Here is a 6,043-nt window from a genome sequence, read left to right as displayed (position 1 = left end):
CAAATGTTAATACTATAGCACGGGACCAAGGGCCAAAGGCTGTTTTTGTGTTAAGGGAAGTGTTAGTAAACGTACACAGGTTCCTTTGTAGCTACCTTATGCCTCACTTTCATTACTAATAAATTATTCATTTGTTGGTAAATTACTATTAAATTACGTAAATAAGACTTCTTTTTTTCTGTGGGCACGACATATGTCGTGGTTATGGCAATGGCCCCCAACAGCATGGTACGCGCTGTCCTCGTACCACGTTCTTAATCGTACATGAAATAGCGTCCTACAGATGGGGGGTGTACCACTTAAATGTTCCAGAGCACATCCACAACGCACCCCTCTCCCTGTGAAACAAAACTACGCAACAGAATAACAGACTTTAACACATGATATAAAGAAAGAAGCTGTGCCATACGGGACAGGAATTTCACGGAGAAGAGCTTTGAATTGCGCGGCGAGAGTGCAAGCTATGTGATATCAAGGTGACTTGTATATCGACCGCGCGACCATACCAGATAAAGGACGCAGATCAATCAGAAAAGCGGGGTGGGAGAGTGGCGAATTCTCTCTGGGCCGTTAGTTTTTCTTCAGCACTCCCCGTTGCAAAACAAGCTCAAGAACACACGTAATTCATTGGTGGATAAAGGAATGGAAGACCGTTCTTTTGCGCTTGGACGCGACCAGCTGCGACGAAAAAATATGTAAACCAAAAACGGTTAATTACCGTAACAAGTGAACCGCTCTGGTGGCAGATTTTTATCTAAAAGGTGTCCACCGAAGGTCCCAATAATTGTAATGCCCATATTAATCGCGCCGCCGCCCTGCTTTAGGAGTTATGTTTTTCACGAAACTCATTTGAATTTTTATTTAAATAATGGGCACCTCCCAGTCATTCACATGGTGTGCAGCTTGTATGCAGTATCGGAAAGATACCCTCTCCGAAAGAAGCCTTTCGATTGGTGCACTTGTTTTCGAAATTTCGATTTGAGGGAAATTTGTGTTCTCTTTCGCTGCCAAAACGCGTGGCTGTCGTCAAAAGCCATCAGTATGGTCGGCCACGGGCGTCTATCACCTGCGATTGCCGCAACGTGATTTGGGTGATAGAAAGTTCGTGCTGGTGCCGATTTTTTTTCTTTCTTTCATGCCCTGGGACGAAATTTGGGCAACATGAGAAGTTAAATTACTTCGCTATAGCCGATAACGTATTAAATCTCGCGTTTTTTGGTTCGTTATAGAAGTAGTACTCCCACAGAAACAAAGCACAGACAGCCAAGCTTCGCGTTTTCTTCATTATAACCAATAATTCGTTATATCCGTGTTCGTTGTAACAAGGTTCAACTGTAATCCAAACACAAAGTTCTGGTCCCCTTAAGTTCGAATTAACTAGAATGCACTGTACTGGTGAGCAGAAATTGCCCTGTCATCTTCACACAATCGTGAGATGAACAAAGATCATGGTTAAATGAAGCATACATGCTGTACCAGTACCACGGGCCAAAGTCATACCTCCTGTTAATGCTGGGCTACTTCTAGAAGTAGATGAAGCAGACGACGACTGACCAATGTTCCGCTGCAGTGGGCTGTCCACAGTCGCACTATTGGCGTCTAAAATATGAAAAAAATCGCATGCTGTCAGGAGGCTAATTCAACTGAGCCTCAGATATCTCAGTCCAAACGGGAAGCTGCCTCGCAGCCTGCAACCACACACGAGAACGTGTATTGCTGCAGTAAACAGACCAGAAAGAAGATGACCATTGAGTAGAGGTGTGCAAATAGTAATATTTTCAAGCACAAATAGTAAACAAATATATAAAAAGAAAACCTCCTGTGAATATTGAATCGAATATCACAGCCCTGCAAAACTGCTAACTGCGGCCTTAATACTGAATAGCCTTATCCAGGAACTTTGCATGGACATTACAAATATAGTACCATTGCTTGCCAAACGAGCAGGCACATGTCTTTGTACAGTGGTGTACTTCATGTACATTCTTCTTGCATTTGTCACGTGGTTATAAAACATGTACTTCAAAAAACTTCAGCAATGAAATAGCCTGAGGCATTCATGAACCAGATTTTCTTGACTGCACCTTTATGGTAATTTAGGTCAGAAAAATATTTTTCAGGTATTCGCTAATAATTCGTATTCGATTCGAAAGCTATTCACATTCCATTCTAACTGGACATTATTCATTCGTATTCGTTTCGAAATAAAATAAGCACTATCCTACCTTTTATGCAACATCTGTTTGACTCAAGTGCCAGAAACATAGCCTCCGCAATAGCATTTAGCATTCTCGTTGTGGAGCGCTCTGGTCAGCCTTTAATGATGCACATGTATCGTGTCTTCCTGCTGTTGCGGTCTACTTTTCTGCGCTGTTCGTTATCACAGACATGTGCCGACTCCAGTGACTTGCCACCATAACTGCATGCACTTCAACTGTTGACGATGGCCACCAGTGGACTAAAATCACAATTAATTGTGCTCCAAATTGCCATCACACCGGAATAAATTTCTTACGATAAACGTCTTGAGTACTTCCTCCATGGCATAACTAAACAACACTTCGATGCTGCGCTCTTGAAACGGGCTCACAGACTTGATCTAAAATAAATAAATGAAGTTTTTGTCTTGATATGTTTTGTTCACATGGGCTTAGGCAGCATATAAAAAGTATCTCCACACTTCTGGTCCAAACACCATCCTAAGCATTGGTCCCTTCACCACGTAAGCAAAATGTTAGGCACTCAAAATTGCAGCTTTCGTATTTGGTGCTGCTCTTCCGTAACGAGCTTTTAACTTTCTCAACTGGAAACATGACAGGGTTTGGAGATGGTGAAGCCATGTCTCTTGAAGTTATTTCAGGAGCCATCAGAGAAGATGGAAAATAAGCCGCATGGCCAGTTGGGTTGTCAGTGACAGGAGGAGCTGGAATACGAGGAAGGAGAACCTAGCACCTGATCGTTGGCTCAACAGTTTTCCAGCTGATGCAGCATACATTCGTTTAGTGACGTGCATGCTCACCATGTAAAGGTATTGAACGACCTGAGTGGCACCCCTCACTGAGACTTCCCGTTTGCGACCACTGCACAGGATCCCCAAGACAATCTGCAGAATAGAAACATATCATGGAGTGAATTTTTCTTGCAAAGGGCCAGGGAGTCGAACTGAACTCCAACAAGTATTTACTCACATGTTGCACCCCAATTTTGATGCCTGAATATTGTTGTTTTTTTTTTGGTATAATTATCGCAACAAAATTTCCCTGCAATCGTGAATACCAGTGTGAGAATGTGGAAAGTGTGTCCAGATTGTAAAACAGGAAAAGAAGGAGGGGGGGCACGAGGAGGAGATGGCAGAAAGCTGCATCATCTCAATATGGAAATTCACGGTTAATCGAAAGATGTCCGGGGAAAGAGCAAAATCTTTGCTAAGCCCCTACTTTGCATGTCTGTTTGTCAGCCCGTAGCGCACATACGGTGATGGCAGTGATTACGTGGTTGACATACCCTGTGGCTGGGGATCCACTTGAAGCGATTTCTGTTCAGTGAAGTGTACGAAACGTGGGCTATCGAATATCTTGGCCCCGCAAAGTGTACGTAGCGTACGTGCTACGGATAGTGGGTCATAATTGTCATTCGTTGTTGACGGCGGCAGTGCATATTGCTTCGTCTTTGCGACATCGCAAGTTTTGCTTATCTCCTATCTGTTGTTGCAGGTGAGCTATTACTCTGTATTATTTGCACTTCTGCCGCCGTCCACAGCGCTACGTTTCCTCTTGGTACGCTTTTGTACTTGGTACAGGTACTTGGTAGTTTTTTGTACTTAAAATGTCCACTAAGGACTTTTCTAAATTTGCCGAAGAACTAAGGCGTGACATGAAAAACTGTTTCAAAGAGATGCAAGACACGTTAGTACGGGATCATCGTAAGGAAATTCGAGACATGAAAGCGTCAATGGAGCACATGAGTGACTGCTTCGATGAAATGTCAACTAAGTTCGAAGAGATCCTTGACGAGCAGCAGCGTCTGAAGAGCGATAACAGTGAACTTCGCAATGAAAATAACTGTTTAAAAGAACGTCTCAGAGCAATGGAGATCAGAGCCATCGAATGTGAACAGTACATGCGAAATCGTAATCTCGAAATTAAGGGTGTACCTCCTGACGCACAGGTTGACATCAAAAAGGTTCTGACACAAATTGGAAATGCTATCGGGGAACCGATCACAGACAACGACATTGATATATATCATCCGGTACCCATCGCTAATAAGCTGGGTAAGAACATAATTGTACAGTTTAAGTGCCGGCAAAAACGAAATGTTGTGCTGGAAAAAGCAAAAAAATGCCGATTATCCACTTCGGATCTTGGCCTCTCTACGAGCACCCCTATTTTTATAAATGAGCATCTTTGCCCAAATCTGAAAAAGGTCCTAGGTGTTGCGATCGCTAAAAGAAAAGAATCAAAGATAGCTCACGCGTGGGCGCGCAACGGTAGAGTTTTTGTACGTAAACAAGATGACAGCACTTCGATATCTGTGCACCTCGAGGAAGACGTTGTAAAGATATCCGGTTAGTTTTATTGATGATATTTTGGCAGTTGCTTTCGCCTTCTGAATGTATTTCTTGCCAGAAGATATTGTCAAACCTGTGAACACTCATTCTTTTGTGCATATCAACTTTCAGTCCGCTCGAAATAAGTGTGATGAACTTGGTCTTTTTTTCCACTGCTTCAACTTTGCTTTTGATATAATTGTTTTCTGAGACATGGTATCAGGATGAGGACGATAGGCTTACGCTGCCAGGTTACCAGCAGTTCTTTATAGATAGACATGGCAAACGTGGTGGCGAACTGTCCCTTTATGCCATTGAAAATATTTCATGTGAGCTGTTATCTGATTTCACATTCATGTGTAGTGACGCGGAAATGTTGGCTATTAAATGTGGTAATCAAGTTCACGCAGTGGTATACAGACCACCTTCAGGCGATGTTTACGCCTTTTTGTCCACTATCGAGAAACGTTTTAGATTCACAGCTGAAAACAAATATCTCATCAATCTCGGTGGTGATTTCAACATTAATATTCTTACGTTCTAGTTAAATTCTTAAATTCTAAGTAAAGTTCTAGTAAACACTTTTGGCCTCTCCAATGTCATTTCATCACCCACACGTGTCACAGAAAACTCTGCTTCCTTAATAGATTTGTTTATTACCATTGTCCATACTGACAATGTTAAGACAGGCATTGTAACTAGCAAAATTAGTGACCACTTGCCAATATTTATGTTTGTGGATACGTACTCTCGTTGTACTAAACGTGTTTCATTCCTGAGCCTTCGTCATATAAATGTAGTGGGGCTCGAAAATTTCCGTAAGGATGTGTGATCGCATTCGACCAACTGGAGTTCGGTGTTCAGTCACGACAATGCGAATGAGGCGTATAACGACCTCTTCGTAAAGGTCAAACACCTGTATGATGTGCATTTCCCTGTCAAAAACATAAGGAGTAGTTGCCATGTGCGGAAGCCCTGGGTAACAACACGACTGATTTGCATGATTCACGAGAGAAATAGGCTTTATAAATGCTTTATTCGCTCTAGAGAGCCTGGCGCCTTAAAAGAATTTAAATGTTATAGAAATGTCGTGAATAAGGCCTTGAAACATTCCAAAGCAGCTAATTACCACGGTCTCTTTGAGAGATCAGGCAATAATTCTGCAAGCACGTGGAGAACTTTGAATAGTGTTTTACGTCCAAACATCCCCAGACTTAGTACCATGATTATAAACAGTGAGCAAGTAAATGGTACATCTATCTGTACTCGTTTTAACCAGTACTTAGTATATGTTGGGCTCAGAAATGGGTCGGTATGTAATACCGCAGATGCCTGCACGCATATTCGTAAAAGAATTACGGACTCAATTTTTCTTTTTCCAACTTCTGCAGAAGAGGCCGGTTCATCGTTCCTTCAATTAAAAAGCAGTACGGCTCGTGACTGTGAGGATTTACAAGTCAAACTAATTAAACATGTTATTGACTTATTAGCTCC

Source organism: Ornithodoros turicata, unplaced genomic scaffold, assembly GCF_037126465.1.
Source record: "Ornithodoros turicata isolate Travis unplaced genomic scaffold, ASM3712646v1 Chromosome16, whole genome shotgun sequence".
Taxonomy (NCBI): Eukaryota; Metazoa; Arthropoda; class Arachnida; order Ixodida; family Argasidae; genus Ornithodoros; species Ornithodoros turicata.
Note: the sequence above shows the minus strand (reverse complement) of the source record.